This window comes from Lygodium microphyllum, chromosome 7, assembly GCF_053477565.2.
Source record: "Lygodium microphyllum isolate KBCC chromosome 7, Lygodium_microphyllum_v1.1.10, whole genome shotgun sequence".
Lineage (NCBI taxonomy): Eukaryota > Viridiplantae > Streptophyta > Polypodiopsida > Schizaeales > Lygodiaceae > Lygodium > Lygodium microphyllum.
In genome coordinates, this window is record NC_141141.1 from 163,407,048 (window position 1) to 163,427,357 (window position 20,310).

Genomic DNA, 20,310 nt, shown 5'->3' on the forward strand with positions numbered 1-20,310 from the left:
AGACAATGAAGATGAGGAGCCCTAATGCTATGTCCTTGAACATCCGGATGGGCGCTAGTAGCATTGGTCACAACGATCATCAAGTGACTTAGTGCAAATTGCGAATGCACTAAGGACACTTTGGGGTTAGGGCAGCCGAGTCCTATTTATAGGACTGAAGGCCCCATTGTGCCCATTCATTGCATAATTACCACTCTTGGACTCCTGCCCCATTGGCTGATGCATCCGTACATTCAGATGGTATGGCCTGGTGATATGGGACACCAACCCTTGGGATGTAGTCGTGACCTGGAGTGTTGCTACCTCCCAAGCTCGAGTATGAACCCATTTGGCTCTATGGCTAGGAGGTGAGTATGATGTCCAATTCCATTTATTTGTGGATATGGCTTGTGTTGTGTCTCCAATGCAAGTTGGATCCTAGGGGAACGTCTCATTGGTATCAAAGCATCAACTTGCAATTGGATGTGAGATCCAATGGCATGCACAAAACCACTTTGGCTCACGAAGCCATGATAGTCTACACCTGACAAGTACACCTTTATCTCGTTTAGGGTGATATAGGACATTGCTAGTAGAAGGGGCATGCACAAGGGGCACATGTTGTGGGTTGTGGGTACGATGACAAGGTATGTTTCTTGTTCGGCACTTGTGCTTAGTTTTTTTGAGTTGGGGTGAAGCTTATACACAAGAATTTTTATGGTTGAGTCTGACATAGTTGGGGGGAGAGAGAGAGAGAGACGAATTCTTATGATATCGTGGAGAGACAAAGATTGGCATAGGTTAGCACAGAGAGAGAGAGAGAGAGAGAGAGAGAAAGAGAGAATCCCCTCTCTTGGCGTAGAGTTGTGCACAGAGAGAGAGAGAGAGAGTGTGTGTGTGTGTGTAGATAACTAGCCCGTGGTAGGTAGTGTATGGTGGAGATAGACAGACAGAGACAAGAGGGAGAGAGGAGTAGTCGTTCATCAACCTAGGCAAGTTAGTCCCTATGGTGGTCGTGGATCAAGCCACTATGGTAAATTGGCACGGAACATGGTGGCTACAATGTCCCTAGACATAAGCAAAGCATCACTGTCACGAGGATGTGAAAAATTGATGCTTTGCTTATATTTAATTGACATTTGATTAAACGATTAATCAAATGCAATTAAAAGATGCACATGTGAGGTGCAAGCTACTTTTTTTACAGTTGAAGGCCCAAGGACCTTGTCAAAAAACATGGGTGTCAAAGGCAAAAGTTGTAACAAGTTACACTTGTTAGATTCTAGGTGAATTTTGGTGTCAGTTTGCTCCTAGGACCATTAATTGGCCATTGAGTGTCAGTGGTGACACTAGAGACTAGGCATTAATTAATGGATTAATGCTTGTCCAAGGGTCAATTAATGCAAGGGACCACTTTGGGTGCAAATGGCCTAGCCAATCAATTTTTGGATGGACAAGGTCTATTTTCTGGGCATGGATTAAGGACTGAATTAATTTTCAGAATTAATTAATTCTGAAAATTAATTAAATGATTGGAAATTGCTGAAAATGGATTAAGAAAGCTGCCACTTGGCAAAACTTTCCCATGCAAGTGGGAAAAAGGCTAAATAGGGCTGAAGGGAGAGAAAAATCTCGTTTTTTCATTTTGGAGCTGTTGGAAAGAGGTGTTGGACTGCTGCTGCCAGCTCTTGGGGCCATTTCCCAGCCATTGGAGACCATTATGGTGATGGAGATTGCATATTCTTAACCTTGGGAAGCTGGCGATTGCTGTTGATGCACTTTCTCCTGAAGATCACAGCCTCTGATGTTCCTATTGTTGTTGGTGCATCCGTTGGGGCTGGTACAACACGGCAGCTGCTAATTTTGATCGGTTCTTCGCGACAAATCTCAGAATTTTCTCTCTCTACAACATTCTCTCATCTCCTTCAGCCTATGCTCAGCCATTCTCAGCAATCCTTAGCCATTCGGAGGAGATCTCAGCCATTTTTGGTGGGCTGATCTGTAATGTCACAACTCTATAAAAACAGAATTTATATCATTTTTCATTAATTTGTCTATATAACGATTTATTAAATTTATTTCCTTTGCACTAATTAGATATAAAGAAAAGTGCATTGGAGCTGGCCACTGATCAGTGGTCACAGGTTATGGTGGACCCACGCGGTGGGTTAGAGAAAAGATAGTTCACACTTCCACCTATATGGCCCGATTGGGCACCTGTGACCAGAACTCACGCATATCAGGGTTAGACTCGCACACAGAAAGGATTGATGCCTTAAAGTGTGGGCTAGATCCGCCAAAACAGACAGTTACAATCAACAAGATGGCATGATCATGAAATGCTTGTACAATGTGCATGTGTGGGTTGAAAGCTTGAAATGCACATTTCTTTGCATAGGAAAGTCACATGAAGATTCTGATACCGTTTTTGCAATGTACACGGAAAAAGCTTTCATATGACACCCATATTGGGGGGTCCCTAAATTTTAGGAGCCTCGAATTAGCCTAAAAATGCTAGTCCTAAAAAATAGGGATGTTATTCTAAAAATAGCAAGTTCTATACTCTGACTGTGCTTACTAAATTTGGTTGATTCTATTCTTGACAGTATTCAGCCCAAAAAGGAAGGCCATAGAGAAGAGACAAGTGTCAAGACACTTGTCACGCAAGTTTCCAAGTGTCCCACCACTTGTCACATCTCATGACATGTGGCTGGACACTTGTCTTGTGCTACTCCACTTTCCCCTTTTGTACTAGCTCTTCCCTCTCCTATAAATAAGAGCTCGTTTTTCTTCATTCAGCATCATTTTTCTTTGCTGTAAACTCATGTACAGCACCCACAGATAGCCAAAAACTGGCCCCATCCATCCCCACCATCATTCCCCACTTCTCCATTATCAAATTCCTCCATATTCCCTCTTCTATCACTACTGTTTTACAAGACAACAAGCTTGTAAATTCATTACAGCACCTCCTTCTCGAGCTCTTTCTTCCATTTTAGCAACAAGAAGCAAGTCCTATCCATGTACTGCTAATCAACAATGGAGAAGGGCTGATTTCCCCTCTTTCTTCTCTCATACTGTAAAGAAATCTGTTCTTATCATTGCATAATAGATAATGCATGTGTGTTTATACATCTTTGCATGACCTTGTGAGAGTGAGAATTACTTCTCCTCACTCTCAGGTTGATTGTAACCGAGCTCTTCCCTAAAGGACTTGGGTTGAGCAGAAATACATTCCTTCGAGGGGGGGAGGGAGGGGGTTTTGCCCATCTTCAACCCTCAATCTTGTCTCCATTACTTTTACATTTTCATGGCTGTAATTTTGTGAGTAATTTTCATTTTGAGCTTTAAGTGTTCATTCTCTTTTATATTAAATCTCGAAAACAAGCGAATATCATAATTGTTAAGCATACTACGTCGTTCGGGGCGTTTACATGTAATTTCTGCAGTAAACCCTAATTTACAGCAGAAATTAGGGTTTAGCAGCCACCTTGGGATCCGTGCCAAAGATTGAAGGCTCAAGGGACTAAAATCAGCAGCTGATAATTGAAGAGTATCAAGGGATTTCAAGAGCCAGCCCATCCCGAATTGATTTGGGGCAGCATTTGGCCAGCCAAGGGTCAAATTGGAGAAGAAGTCCTGGGTGAATCAAGGGGCAAATGACCCAAAAGGCTTGCTGGACATTTATGACAGCAAGAGCAATTGGTTAACAGGAGGAGATTGAAGAATCTCAAGTTGTACTCCTTCCAATTGAATGAAAGCTAAAGAAATACCGCAAGGGGCGCCAATTTTGGGGCCAACGGGTTGCCTACTGTCCAAGAATGTTATGGTAAAGTGTGTATTTCATTTTATGTGCATTTATTTATTGTTGTAATTAACTCTTAAATCAGGTTATCACAACCCATTCCAAGAAGGAAGGCTGGTTTCATGGTTCCATTGCCGGGATATCTCGAATCTCTTGATTTGGTGGGCCCGAGACACCTGATTGCAAGCCAAAGCTTTGTGCTAGTGTTGATATTTGTGCTTAGCTGAGAAATTACAACAAGATGTCTTCATATAGTGGGATGCGATCAAGCAGTAATGATGCCTCTCATGATGCATATTCACATGTGAAAGAAGGAAATGCAATGCCTGATCTTGGACAAAGCACGAATCATGGACAGCATGCTGAAAATGTGGTTGAAGGCCAAGATGTTGGACCCTCAATGCATAAAGAGGATGATGATCAACAAGGGGAAATGGAATTTGATGATGCATTCAAGAATCGAATGAGGGCAGCAGCCAATATCTTTACTGAATTGACAAAAGATCCTCAGTTTACTCGGTTTTTAAACACTCCTACAAAGGACAACAAGGGCAAGAAGAGAAAATCCTCTTCTAGAACTTCGAGACAGCAAGATGCACCGAAGAACAAGCCAAAGCCTTCTCAAGATGCTCCTAAAGATGCTCATGGTGAAAAGCAGTTGGTGCCAGTTGGGCAAGAAATGCAAACGCAAGTTCATGATGTAAATGCTAATCCTATGGTTTTTGGACAGCAAGGTTTGCATGAGAATTTGGGGCAGCCAGCTTACTTTGGTGGTAGCACAATTTTTCATGCTATGGTGGGTGAGCAACCAAATGTGGGAATGTATGGCACACCTCCCCATAATTTTCAGCAACCAATGCATGGCTTGCATAACCCAATGTACTCGGGTATGGCTCATGGAATGCATAATCCAATGTATGGCGGCATCGGTATGATGCCTCGTGTGCAAAATCACGCAAATGGGCAAGCATCGGTACCCCATCGTGCTTTTGGGGCTCAAGGAATAGTACTGGTCATGCAAATGCTCCGTTTAATGCTGGCTATCATGGAAATTGCCTCTACACTAGCGGATACACTATGCCTTTCATGTGAGCTTGTTGAGGCCTTTTTATGGTGATGTGCCTAAGGATGTATTTGCTGAAATTCAGTCCAATGTAGAGGAGCTGAATAAGATATTGGTATCTGAGCAGATTTTGGCACATAAAAAGAAGAGGTCAAAGGTAAAGCTTCCATAAGCTATCGGTTGAAGTTTCACAACTGTTCACCAATAGAACTAAATGGATGGAAGAGGATGACTTGGCAGACCATCCTCAGTTGTTGCAGCTTTACCTTGATGCCTTTCACTTAGAGCCGACTTTGGATCGTGCTCTTTCAAGTTCAGCAGGGCAAGGGTCTAGAGTACCACCTGATACTCAAGGGGGAGGAAGCACTTCCACTCCTCCAAGAATGGACAGCTCTCGTGTATAGTGGATCTCGGATGTATTCAATATGCATCCAAGGTATTGTGCTGACAGTATGTTTGCCATGAGGTCACTATTCAGTGTACTAGTCATTGTGGTATGTATGCAGATGGGTATGGTTTTCACTGTAGCTCTGAAACTGTATATTTGCATCAAGTTATGATCATGAGACACTGATTACCGAGTGCTAGTTTTCAGTGTATGACCATTAGTTTCAGTGGTATTCAGCTGGTTCTATGGACAGCAGCATGTGTACTGAATGCCATTGACAATTCAGCCATGGTTTTGGCTCGGTTTATGCTTTACTATGGTTGTGTAGTTTTACAACAGTTGTGTAGTCAGCATTGTTGTTAAACAAGAGTTCTGGATGCATCCAATGAGTTTCTGGCAACAGTTCTGGACTCTTGTTGAGCTTTATGCTATGTTTATGCTGGCTGGAAATTTTCAGCAAATGGTGGGCATATGAGATAGTTAGCCAGCAGTGGCCAATGTTGTGTTGACTATGATGTCTTGTGAAAATTCCAGTGCAATATTGTTTGCTTTGACACATTATAGTGCAATCGAGGACGATTGCAAGGATTTCAAGGGGGTGGTTTGTCACGAGGACGTGAAAAATTGATGCTTTGCTTATGTTTAATTGACATTTGATTAAACGATTAATCAAATGTGCAATTAAAAGATGCACATGTGTTGCACATGTGAGGTGCAAGCTACTTCTTTTACAGTTGAAGGCCCAAGGACCTTGTGAAAAACATGGGTGTCAAAGGCAAAAGTTGTAACAAGTTACACTTGTTAGATTCTAGATGAATTTTGGTGTCAGTTTGCCCCTAGGACCATTAATTGGCCATTGAGTGTCAGTGGTGACACTAGGGACTAGGCATTAATTAATGGATTAATGCTTGTCCAAGGGTCAATTAATGCATGGGACCACTTTGGGTTGCAAATGGCCTAGCCAATTAATTTTTGGATGAACAAGGTCAATTTTCTGGGCATGGATTAAGGGCTGAATTAATTTTCAGAATTAATTAATTCTGAAAATTAATTAATGATTGGAAATTGCTGAAAATGGATTAAGAAAGCTGCCACTTGGCAAAGCTTTCCCATGCAAGTGGGGAAAAGACTAAATAGGGCTGAAGGGAGAGAAAAATCTCGTTTTTTCATTTTGGAGCTATTGGAAAGAGGTGTTGGACTGTTGCTGCCAGCTTTTGGGGCCATTTCCCAGCCATTGGAGACCATTTTGGTGATGGAGATTGCATATTCTTGACCTTGGGAAGCTGGTGATTGTGCTGATGCACTTTCTCCTAAAGATCACAGCCTCTGATGCTCCTATTGTTGTTGGTGCATCCGTTTGGGACTGGTACAGCAGGGCAGCTGCTGATTTTGATCAGTTCTTCGCAACAAATCTCAAAATTTTCTCTCTCTACAGCATTCTCTTATCTCCTTCAGCCTATACTCAGCCATTCTCAGCAATCCTTAGCCATTCGGAAGAGATCTCAGCCATTTTTGGTGGGCTGATCTGTAATTTCTGCAGTAAACCCTAATTTACAGCAGAAATTAGGGTTTAACAGCCACCTTGGGATCCATGCCAGAGATTGAAGGCTCAAGGGACTGAAATCAGCAGCTGATAATTGAAGATTATCAAGGGATTTCAAAAGCCAGCCCATCCTGAATTGATTTGGGGCAGCATTTGGCCAGCCAAGGGTCAAATTGGAGAAGAAGTCCTGGGTGAATCAAGGGGCAAACTGACACCAAAATTCACCTAGAATCTAACAAGTGTAACTTGTTACAACTTTTGCCTTTGACACCCATCTTTTTCACAAGGTCCTTGGGCCTTCAGCTGTAAAAGAAGTAGCTTGCACCTCACATGTGTAGCACATGTGCATCTTTTAATTGCACATTTGATTAATCCATTAATCAAATGTCAATTAAACATAAGCAAAGCATCAATTTTTCACGTCCTTGTGACAGGGTTCCCATTGATTTGCCTCTATCCTTAAGTCAAAGAAATCGTCTACAACGACTCATCAACCATCTTCAGAGTTAGATAAGAAGAAAGATGGTAAGTGCAAGGTCACTCACAGCAAGGATAACTAAGAATCATTGCTTCACTTTCCATCAGACTAGTCACTTTCACCGCCATCAAGTCTACCCCGAAAGTAAGAAGGCGAAATCTATTTCTAAGACTTTAGTGAATACTATTGAAGCTTCAAGCATTTCTTCTATATTTTTATTAAAAGATTGTTTTGTTAATGCGAGTAGTTGCAACAGTTGTTCCATTAATAAAACCATGTCTAGCCCGCATGATCTTTTAAAGGTCACTCTGTGTATAAATGACCAAGAAGTTACACTTTTGTTCAATAATGGCTCTACTCACAATTTTCTTTCTTCTTAGTTGGTGTAGAAACTGCAACTATACACAGTATCCACTAACCAAGTTTATTGTGACCATTATACAAAGGACCCTACTACACATCAATAGGATCAAGTGATATCGAGTTTGCATCTTTCAATCCAACAATACCATCAAAGTATGGACTTTTGACTTACAAGTCTTCATCATGTCGATACCATTCTTGGCATGCCATGTTTTTGTTAGCAGTCATGTTTGTCATGCCTTGCATCTCCTGCCTGTGAGCCTTAGTCTGAGTTAGACGAGGACATTAGGAGCTTTGACATGTCTCTCATGTGTTATGATGGGGGAGGCTAGTCACTCTCGGCTGGCTGTCTTAGGATGTGTATTTCTTTTTGGCCTCTTTTAGTAGGCAGCCACTTTTTTGGTCACTGATGTGGGGGCGCCCATTTTAGGGCATTTTTAGGGTTTGCGCCCATTTTAGGGTTAGGGTTAGGGTTTGTCATTTTGCCTATTTATAGGCAGCCCCCCTCCCCACTTGATCACTTGTCTTCTTGCAGATTCCGATACTCCTTCTCCCCCGTGGTGGTGCTGCCATCATCATCAGCCTAATCTAGTGCTCTCACTAACGTTGTGGGCTGCGTGCAGGGACTGATCAGTCTCCTTCCACCTTCCCGTTTGTATTCAGCATTCATTTCAGTCAGTGCAGATTTCTCTTCCTTATTTTCTGCTTTCTCTCTCTCTCTCCCTCCGTGTTCGTATTCCCTCTTCCACAGCGCACTCTCCCATGGTATCAAAGTCAAAGGAGAGTACACGGAGCTGAGATTTACTCGGGAGATCACCCAAATCTTTGTGTTTGCTGCTGGCCTCATCCCCAACAGCCAAGGCGGCCCTTCTAGGAGGTCACCATCCTTGCGTTTGCTGCAGGCACCCCCTCCAGAGGCTGCCACGTCATCAACCACCACTTCCTGCTTGCATTTTCAGTCAGGGCGGCCACTCCTACAGCTAGGCGACATTCCTCCAGTCTGCGTTTTGCTGATCTGGCTGTCGTTCCATCTCCAGGCGGCTCTTCTCCTGCTGGCGACCTACTCCCAGGCTGCGTATTGGTGCTGGCGGCTTCTGTCTTGGTCCTATTCATCAGACAACCTTGCGTTTTGCAGCTCCAGGTGTCTGTAGGCCTCCCCCGCCTGCGTTTTGGTAATTGGTGACCATACTGCTGGTCATTATTCGACATCGGCAAAGTTTTCTTTGGTGTTTGGTATTTTGCAGATTGGAAGATGTCTTCTCATCAGTTTACGGGCTTTGATGACTCAGATGACGAGCTTTTGTCTCAACACTCATCTGAACGGAGGCGTGATTTCTATCACGAGGATCGTCGTCCGGAGTCTATTCCTCTTTCCTGTCCCCCTTCTATTCATGTATCTCGGCGAGCCCCTTCCAGTGGGCCGAAGATGCAGCCTTTGGTACCCCCTATACAGGTACCCGTACTTCCTCAGCTGCCCAAAGAGGACCGGTTGGATGGCTCCAACTTTTCTCTATGGTCCTGCAAGGTGGAGTGTATCTTGGACTCCTTCGATTTTTGGGAGCTTGTTTCTATTCCTATTCCCCGGCCTAAGGTGGATCCCGCAGATGGGATATCTATGGATCGTGCAGCCTTATGGGATCGGCTCAATTCTAGAGCCAGATCTTTCCTCTTTCTGAGTTTGCAGGATTCTGTCCTTGTTCATGTTCACAGGTTGAAGACTGCAGCAGCCCTGTGGAGAAAGCTCACGTCTCTCTATCAACAGAAGACGTTTGCCCACCGGATCTCTCGAAAAGAAGTTGTGGATACTCGCTATTGATGATAGTCCTTCCATGAAGGACCACATCAACAGATTACAGGATATGAGGGATGAGCTTGCATCCCTCGGTCGCACGATATCTTCTGAAGACATGGCTATGATTCTCTTGACTCAGCTGCCATCGCCTCGGTTTGTCTTCTACACCAGCCTTCTTACATCGAGGACCCGTGAGAAGCTTCTATAGGAGGAGCTATCCCCGCTTGTCTTGGAGCATGACGAGCGACTCAAAGAGGTCAGTGCTAGTGGATCCGACTCCACTAGAGCCTTTGTTGCAGGTTCGGGAGGACAGAAGAAGAAAAAGTCAAAGGCTAAGAAGAAGGACAGTTCTTCAGGCTCTGACTCAGATTCAGAGAAACCGAAGCGCCCACACTGTGGGAAAGGGACACATCCCGAGGAGAAATGCTAAAAGAAGTTCCCTCACCTTCGTCCGGGAGCGAAGGGTGAATCTACATCGGAGCCTTCTTCTACCTCTACACCAACTATTACCCATGAGTCAGTGTTCCTTTAATCCATGCTTTGGAAGAGGATCCTTCTTCCGTGGCTGCAGTGTCTTCTACGCAGCCTTGGTTAGCGGACAGTGGTGCTTCGAGTCATATGACTCCCCGAGGTGATTTGTTACAAGATCTCCGTCCATCAGAGGGTTCAGTCACTATTGGTGACATTTTCTCAATGCCTATTAGTGGTGTTGGCACATTGCCTTTGTTTACCGACCGCCCTTCGAGCTCCTTTTCACAGGCCCTACATGTTCCGGATTTGGGCCTTCCCCTCCTCTCAGTTTATGGCCTTACGAGGCTTAGCACACGAGTGATCTTCACCGAGCATGCCGTTGTTATTAAGGATTATTTTACAAGAGCTGTCTTATCTACAAGTTGGCAGGAGAGCGGGCTTTATAGGCTCCATTCCCCTTCTTTGATGCAGGGTCCTCCGAGACAGTCTATTGCTACACCCGTTCCCGCTTGTGCACCTTCTATTCCACAGGTTCCTTCCCATCCCCCACATTCTCCTCCGGTGGTTCCCTCGTACCCCCCATCCCTTTTAGCGGGGGACGATCTCGGTGATGCGGCTATGGATTCCCTAGCCCCTCGTGTTTTAAAGGGGGATTCCCATGATCATGAGGAGCTCCTTCAACGGCAGTCTACATCGACGGACTTCATCAACATTGGCATTCCTCTTGCCACCCCAGGATCTATTTCTTCTTTGGCCTTCAGCCACATCCAGGATCTGAGAGGGGGTGTTAGAAGTCATGTTTGTCATGCCTTGTCATCTCCTGCCTGTGAGCCTCAGTCTGAGTCAGACGAGGACATTAGGAGCTTTGACATGTCTCTCATGTGTTATGATGGGGGAGGCTAGCCACTCTCGACTGGCTGTCTTAGGATGTGTATTTCTTTTTGGCCTCTTTTAGTGGGCAGCCACTGGCTGCCCGGCCACTTTTTTGGTCACTGATGTGGGGCGCCCATTTCAGGGCATTTTTAGGGTTTGCGCCCATTTTAGGGTTAGGGTTAGGGTTTGTCCTTTTGCCTATTTATAGGCAGCCCCCCTCCCCACTTAATCACTTGTCTTCTTGCAGATTCCAACACTCCTCCCCCGTGGTGGTGCTGCCATCATCATCAGCATGATCTGGTGCTCTCATTAACGCTGTGGGCTGCGTGCAGGGACTGATGAGTCTCCTTCCACCTTCCCGTTTGTATTCAGCATTCATTTCAGTCAGTGCAGATTTCTCTTCCTTATTTTCTGCTCTCTCTCTCTCTCCCTCTGTGTTCGTATTCCCTCTTCTGCAGCGCACTCTCACAATTTTATGATAAGTATTACTCTTTATATATTGATTACAAAAACTCATGTACTTTCTTTTAAACTTGATACTCATTTTCATGTGATCCAAGGCCATTTACCCTTCAACACCACAGAAAATAATGTACATGTGATTTTAATATTGAAATTTTAGTGAATGTTTTTCCGACCAAATATTATTGTTTATATTTATTTCATTGAAAAAGTTCAATCATTCGATTCATAATGTAATATATATTTTTTAATAATAATGTTAATGTAAAATCAAATATAAGTGAGTATATAAATCCAACTTTATATGAATATACCAAAGTTTTTTTATCCAAACTAATTGGCAGACTTCCACTATCTCGCGGAATCTTAGACCATAGAATTGAGACGTTGCCAATAGCCGTCTCAACTCATGGCAACCTTGTAAGTTTAGCCCGAAAGAAAAAGACAAGATAGCTAGATAACTTCAAGTTTAGCCAGCTAAGGGTTTTATTGAGCCGAGTAAATCCCCATAAGATATGTCTACATTTGTCGCTATAAAAAAGAATGGCATGATGCACTTCTGTGTCGCTTATAAAGATCTCAGTACGTTGACGATCAAGAATAAGTATCTGCTACCTAGAATGAATGACCTTCTAGATCAACTTTGTAGTGCACGATATTTCACCAAATTTGATCTTAAGACCAATTACCAGTTTCATAGGATGTTCTAAATATTGTGTATTGAACATAATATAGATATTATAAATTTTTTGTCCTACCTTTTGGATTAACCAATGCTCTTGCAACTTTCCAACAAATGATGAATGACTCATTTTGTCCATATCTCGAAAAGTGGCCAGTCTTTTTCCTTGATAACATCCTTCTTTATAGTAAGTCGTTGAAGAGACATACAAAATATTTGTGTAATATCTTATGTTTATTAAAACAAGAGTAATGTTTGCGAAACTATCCAAGTGCAAATTTTTTCACATGAGGCTATAATGTCTTAGTCATGTCATCTCAATTAATAGCATTCGGACCAATCCTAAAAAGGTCTGAGTAACGATTGATTAGCCTATTTCAAGGATCATAAGGGCCGAAAGCAAGTAAAATCGTTTTTAGATTTTAGTGGATTTTTTCGAAAATTCATAAGGACTATGATCAAAGAAAAAACGCATTACTCCACTTGTTATTTGGACTAGTGAGCTCGATCAATGTTTTCAAACATTGAAATGATTGGTTACCATTGCATCGATGCTATAGATTATCGATCCAAATAAACCTTTTAAGGTTCATACTGATACAATTAATTATGCTTTAGGTATTGTTCTTTATCAGGACAGCCGACCTATTGCATTTGAGAGTCATAAACTCACCCATACCCAAACACATTATACCACCCAAGAGAAGGAAATGTTGACAGTCATCCATGTACTTAAGGTCTGGTATCATTATTTATATGGCAGCCGCTTTATTATTTGGATTGACCACTATTCATTAAAACACCTTTGTGATCAACCAAATCTTCGTGGTTGCAAGGTGAGATGCACGGAACTTATGCAAAAAAATGACTTTGAGATTCATTATAAGAAGGACAAAACTAATTTGGTTATTGATACTCTTACTCAAATATCCAAAGTTAATGCCTTATTCTCCTTCAAAATATCGATTGATTTCTATCTTTCTCTCAAGGGGCATTGCCAAAATTATCTTCACTTTGGTCAAACCTGAAAACTAATTCACGAGGGATCTAACAACACAAGAAGCTTTGGTGGTTCAAACATCCAAAATCTAGCTACTATGAGAAAGATGGTGAAAATGTACTCTATTCGTAATCGATTACTTTTCAAACAAGGCAAAGTGTGTATGCTTGATGATCTGAACCCCCAAAATCTGACTACTAAGAGAAAGATGGTAGAAAAGTACTCCGTCCATAATGGATTCCTTTTTAAGCAAGGCAAAGTACTTTTGTGGTCGAGACACCCAAAATCTAGCTACTAAGAGAAAGATGGTAGAAAAGTATTCCATTCATAATGGATTATTTTTTTAAAAAGGCTAAGTGTGTTTGCTTAAGGATTAGGATATCCGCAAGAAAATTTTAAATGAGTATCATGATGCATTGAGTGCTCGATATCCTGGGAGATACTAGACTTTGACCTTGGTTACTCCCTTTATTGGCCACATATTAAGACAATACTCGAGTCTTATGTATGTGAGTGTTCACAATGTCAACTTAATAAAGCTAAATGGCACAAATAGGCAAGGATGTTACATCCTTTACAAATTCCCAATAGAAAACGGAGTAGCATTTCTATGGATTTTTTTAGTAGAATTGCCTCGTACAAATCAAGGTAATGACGTAATCTAGGTTATGATCGACCTTTGACAAAAATGGCCCGATTCATTCCTACAAAGAGAATCATGAAAAGCCATGAGTTGGCTGGTCGCTTTGTAGAAAATCTTTATAGACTTTATGACTTGCCCGATGAAACAATCACAGTGACCAAGATCCTAAGTTCACTGGCCATTATTGGCAAACAATTTTCCAAAAACTAGAAACTTGCTTATCCATGTAGTGCTAAAATCAATCAGTAACAAATAATGAAGGATGTGAATGTGTCAATGTTGTTAGCAGTCACATGTGGCTTGCACAATCATCTCCTACTTGTGAGCCTCCATCTAAGCCAAATGGGGACATTAGGAGCTCTAACACCCAGTCTCTCATGTGTTTTGATGGAGGAGGCGGCTCTTTTTAGAGCATGCATTTCTGTTTCACTCAGATTTAGGAGTTTTTACACTAGCTAGTTATTTCCCAGCTCAGTGCCTCTCTTTTCCAATGGGTCTAGATTGTGTTCACACTCGCAAGGATGGGCAACCAGTATTTATGATAGCAATTAGTATTTTGTTGATTATTTTATTGCTGATGATCAGTCAGACAGTAATATTGGCCCCTTATAGGCAGCAGTCAGCCAGTTTTAGCATATTTCAGCTATTTATAGCTGTCCTCCACACTGGGTTGGTCATTCCCAAGTTTATCCTCTGCAAGTTTCAACACACTCCCACATACACAGACTCTTCTCCATCTTCCAATGTGGCCTTTCATCATCAGCCTGATCCAGTGCACACACTATGAAGTGAGCGGGACATCTGCAACCCCTTGCTTGCTGTAGCTGATTTACCCTCCCTTCAGGCAGCCCAGGACCAAATTGTAGACTTCTTTAGTGTGTTTGCAGGTCTTGAAGAGTTATGGATTACCACTGGTTCAATGCTTTTGATGACTCTGATGCAGAAACTATTCAGTCTTCGGCGTGTTGAGCTGAAAATGCATTCTAAACTTAATTAGTTCTTAATAACAGCCCGAAACTTAAAATTACCAATTTTTTATTAAAAAGAAACATGATCCTAGAGAGAGCCTGTGTCCCATAAGCCAAATCCTAATTTGGGAGGACCCATCCATCTATTAATGGACCAGTTGCCCACCACTCAGCCTATCTCTATTTTGCAGATTGTTGACGATCCGTCTCTGCTGAACACGTTCTGTCTTCCAAAGGACATTCGAGTTTGAGTTGCTGCCTACAGCCAAGCACTCGCTTCCAGCCCCATCATCAAGCATCAGGCATCAGTTTGCTGCCGTCCAGGCTGCATTTACAGCTGGCGCTTTCTGTTCAGCATTCACGTGATAGATCCGAGCCATTTCCTGCTGCCTAGCGACTGCAGACAGCTGCAATTTGTTCCCACGTCACCATCCAACATGTGTTTGCTGTTCTGCTCCAGCCGTCGGACTGCCATGTCATCTGCAGACGTCGTCTACTGCGTTTCAAGATCCGTCAGAGTACAACACACTCTCTTGCCATACTCTCTGCCTCAAACCTTGAGACACAAGAGTTTGATGGTCAGTATTTCACCTTTGCATAGTATGTTTGCTACATTGAGCATTGTATATATTCAGCATTCATTATTTTCTTTAGTGTTCATTGTCTCTAAGTAACCCTAGCACTAACACTATTTTTTATCAATCGGTGCTTTGTCATATGATTGTGCTTATCTCTAGACGAGCGTTTCTTTACATGGTATGAGAGCTCTTTAGTCGTCTCTAAGAAACCCTAGCCCTAACTCTGTTTTTTATCAATCGGTGCTTTGTCGTATGATTGTGCTTATCTCTAGACAAGCATTTCTTTACATGGTGTGAGAGCTAGGTACTCTCTGAAGAAACCTAGACCCTTGATTGGAAAGCTCGTCATTAGAAATAGGTCCACAAAGGAAAGACAACTGTGAACACTACTATCACTTCAATCTCTAGAATGTTCTATGCCAAGAACCAAGCAAGAGTGGGCTTCACAATTTGCCCAACGAGGTCTCGACACTAGTACAGAGACATCTGACTTCTTCCCCTTCTTCCACTCTGGTGTCAAGTACACGAGTGTTCACTTTTGTTCCTCCTTTTAATGTTTCTACTTCCATGCAAGATATTCATAATATTCAAGAAGAAGATACTCTTCACTCAATTCAAATACTTTTATGTAAACACATGAAGAGGTGCCTATGAGAAAAACTCAAATTTTCCTTCTTCAAGTTTTGTTTCTCAAAGTCAAAATGAAGTTGGAGCATCATCATTTCAATCATCGTCATCTAATGTTCAATTTTCTAAAAATGAACTTTATTCACTTCTATTCCATCTACACCACAATTTCCAATCCCATCCTCCTCCAATGAACCCACACCTACATTCACACCATCACCATTCACCATTTCATCTATCCAATCACACACCACACTCCAGAGATCTTCAAACATAGGTATATCATATCTCTGTAGGTCCTTTGCTTTTGCACAACCGAGTAGTGGAGAAGCACTAATGGTGGGGGTTTATCGCCCAACCCAACCATTCATGGGGACCTATACACATGGGTGTCCCACCCACCCATCTCAAGCCCCACCCTATTCTCCCATCTCTCAAGTGGACAAACAGTTTGCCAACATGACAATACCCAATGGGCCATCCTACACCTTTTAGGCATGTGGAGCTTCCACAAGTTGATCACCTCACTTAGGGCATACATCTAGAGTTACTATACCAAGCACTTGGAAGTTTCATGTAGCACCTAGTTATCCAACTTTCCATCCTATGCCACCCACCTATCCTCCTAGTCAAGCCATCCACTCATCTGCATCAATCAAGCATATGTATATAGATAAGACTCATTTTAATAGTTCTCATATAAGGTAGTTCACTCTTGGAAGACAAAAAATGCGATAGTCGAGTTGATGCAAGATCTTATGCCCGAATTTCACTCTCAACTTTGACACTTTGGTCTTGCATTTGAGAGTCGGGAACATCTAGTCAACTACTATGCATCTTGCAATCATACCCAACGAGTCAACCTTAATCATGAGCTCCAAGAGTTCAAAATAACTGAGGTATGATTTGACTATCAAGTTGGCTGAGTATCGACAATTGCTTGCTGAATTCACCACAACTAGCTTACCTAAGTCATCTAATGATCAATTCACTTTGTTTGTGAATAAATTCCCACAAAAATATTTCAACTTCATTCAACTAGTCATCTCATTGTCCCAATTACCCACCTTTTATGAGTTTGAGTATCAACTATTGCATTATGCTTGGTATTCGATCAATTTCATAAGAAACCCCAAAATAAAGGGGGCCTTGACTTCCTAGAAGGTGAAGCAAGGTGCTGGAACAAGACTCAGACCGGTAGTGAGGAGCAAAGTAACTCCCCTCCACGATTGAAATTAGATTGGCAAAATGTCCCCAAAAATAATATGTGTCGTCAGAATTGCCAAAAAGCCACCACTTTGACAATGAGTGTCACTCAAAAGCCAAGGGCATTCTGCACAAGCAATACCCTATTTCCCACCTAGGAACTCAAGCACATTAGGTGAGGGCACTTCAGGCCCACCTCCACAGCCAAGAGGGAACATCTTCCTCGGGAAGGTAGATCCACTGCTCACATGGCAGCTAGACCATGCGTCCTCGCTTCACCAAAGGAGTCATCTGATTGCTCTGCCCATGACACTACTCTGGACTTTGGTCCTCATGCACTCCTTGGCTCCCTTGAGGATAGCCTTGATGAGTCCCCATCTATTTTTGAGTTTCCCTTTATATTGAGTGTGTAGCTAGATGTAGTTGAGCCCACTTTCCCTAGAGACCCTCCATCAAATGAGCTATGGAGCCTTCTTCCGGTTCAAATGTCGATGACATTGACTGCAAACTTATCATATCTCCCACTTCCATCTCTGTTGATTCTTGCAGGGCACACTCTAGGCTAGCTTCTCTCTTCCACTGCACATTTCTCCTCTTAGTTTCCTACATCTTTAGCATGCCTACCTTTTGGCAATGGAACCCTCTTTAAACCCAACCAATTGCACTCACAAGCACGTTTCATTGAAGTTGATGTATGCGTGTTCTATGGTTTTATGTGGTATTTTTTGCTCCTTACTTGTTTTTGCAGGCTGGCACTAATCCTTATAGGATATACTAGTTGATTAGAGTAGAGACTTGGATCATTCAACACTCCTTATCTTGGTTGGCCTTCTTTAATGGGGCTTTACATTCTAGACCAACAAGGAGTCTTTTCCTCCTGAGGATAAGTTCTTGCTTTACTTGAGGTGGCCTTGAAGGCCATTCATTTCACAAGTATTCAACTGGACACGTAGTTCGCTTTCCTCCCTTGGGTGCCTATTAGTGGTATTGGCACTTTGCCGCTATTGTTTGATAATCCATCGAGCTCCACTTTAGAAGTCCTACATGTTCCAGACTAGAGCTTCCAACCACTCTATGTTTAAGGCCCTACTTAACTCAATACTTGAGTTGTCTTCATCGAGTAGGCCATCTTTATTGAGGATACTTCTTCAGAGCCAGTTTAGCAATTGTTTGGTAGGAGAGAGGGCTCTACAATCTCCATTCCCCTTTCATTGTATAGGGTCCTCTAAGTCAATCTTCCATCGCTTCACCCATTCCCAAATGTACACATCTATCCCACACCACCATCTCCTCTAGTGGTTCCCACATATACCCCATCCCTTTCATAGAGGGATGATATCAGTGATGTGGCTATGGATTCCCAACCCCCTTGTGTTTCACAGGGGGATTCCCAAGATATTGAGGAGCTTCTTTATTGACGTACTTCTTTGGCTTTGGTACTTCTTATGCCACCCTTGGATCCATTCTATCTTCTTTAGTCTTCAACCACATCCAAGATTTAAGAGGGGGTGTTCGCAATCATATGTGTCTTGCACAATCATCTCCTGCTAGTAGAAGTTTAGCAACCACAGCAACGAAATAGTGTGTTGCATAAAGTGGAAATATTTAGAAAGCAACTTGTTTAAGAAGAATGTAACTTGATCCTCATTTGACTTTAGTGACCTAGTAGTGGCAAACCTGATAAGTAACCGCCTACATTCAATCAACTTGACTTTAAGATCATCCCCTTCCTTAATATAAAACTTTTACAAGTCATAATCGAGATTGATACATCAGATTTGATCTCTCACCACATAGCATTAAAAAGGAGATGACTCCAACAATCGAATGATGGGGGAAAGTGTTGTCACTGCAAGTGAAACTCAGGAAGTAATCGCTGCATAAACTCAATATTTGTTGTAGCATTGCAAGCTCTCCTTTGACGAATATGGTCAAGGTGAGCCAATGGAGGGTCCAGCATAGGCTCTAAACTAACTACCAAGTCCCAAAGACCTTGAAACTCAAACACTTGTTGCATGAGGTTAGACCAAGTGGTGAAATTTGACCCATTGAAACGAGTCTTGTCCGTAAAGGCACCCTTGGCGCCATAGCAACTAGAGTGATAGTATTGAGTGAGATAAAGGATGGGAAGAGTGCGCCTTTAAGTTCAAAGAGGTTAGAAATTTAACATTGACGATGGGTACCGTTTATTGTTATTTTAATGGGGGCAAGGCCAAAGGGCTAGGCAATTTGTTTGTGTGTATGGAAGCTCCCCAATGAAAATGGAAATTGGCCAAATGTAAAGTTTGGATCAGTTTTGAGCTCCATGAAAGTGTATCTTCCATGTTGGGTTGTTTTTCTCCCATTCTTAGCTGTTTAGGGCAGATCTAAGAGTTGAGAATGCAGTTCTGGGTAGGGAGACAGCTGGTGAAGCTTCAGGACAGCAAGATGACCAGATTTGGAGCAGATTTTATGGCTGTAAACAGCAAGAAGCCCTAAAAAAGAGGTCAGTGATAACTGCTGGTGCAGACATTGGGGTTTTAAACAGCAGAAAAACCCCAAAAACCAGCATGTGACCTGATTCTCTCTCTTTAAAAAAGGAGGGGATTGCTGTTGTAGCGCTTTCTTGGTGTCAGATTGAAGGTTTCTCTCTCCTCTCTTGGGCTTCTCCATCACCTCAGCAAATTTGAAGACGTTTAGCACTGTTTTGCTGAATTTAGACCTAATTACTGCTGTAATTAGGGCCATTTTGAGTTTTGCTTAGTTCTTTGAAGATGCACAGCAGTTTTTCGTGTTCGTACATTCTGTGTTTTCTCTATGCAAATCCTAGCATCACTTGACATAGTATCGGAGCCGGTGCTCTTCTAAAGAGTATCTCACGGTAACCATAGGCTTGGTTTGTGTGAGATACACAAGTGACACATAATCAATTCGCAAAAACTAAGATTCCTTCCTCTTGGGATAATACAATCTTTCAAGCTTCTCCATCACTGGAGGCCTTGAGGAGAAGTTATGGACTCCACGAGGAAGACAACACATCTTCTTCTTCTTTACCTTCTTGGAAGGCTAGATGTAAGTCTCATGAGGAGACAAGAGTTCAATGATTACATGAAGATTAGATATCCACATTAACAATTGGAAACTTCTGAGGACCTTACTAATCCATCCAGATAGGTTGGTGAGGCTAGCCACCTTTCCAATCAGGGAGGGCACTCTACATGTGGGATGATTGGCGATCCATCTTGTTCATTTGAGCTAGGCTTAGCGTCAGGTGCATATAACCATTTTGAGTCACATGAAACAAAACCCTCCCTTGTTCCTTCTTTTGATATGCAAGTTCTAGATCATGGCATGCTTGAATATGTGAATTTTGAATCAAGGAGGCTTTGGATGCAGACATACATCTAGAG

General features: G+C 42.4%; 1 protein-coding gene across 2 annotated transcripts in view; it reads right to left on the bottom strand.

The window, feature by feature from the left end:
- SEC10 (exocyst complex component sec10) overlaps nt 1-20,310 on the bottom strand; it is a 109,819-nt gene that overhangs the window by 35,954 nt on the left and 53,555 nt on the right. The window lies entirely within an intron of this gene.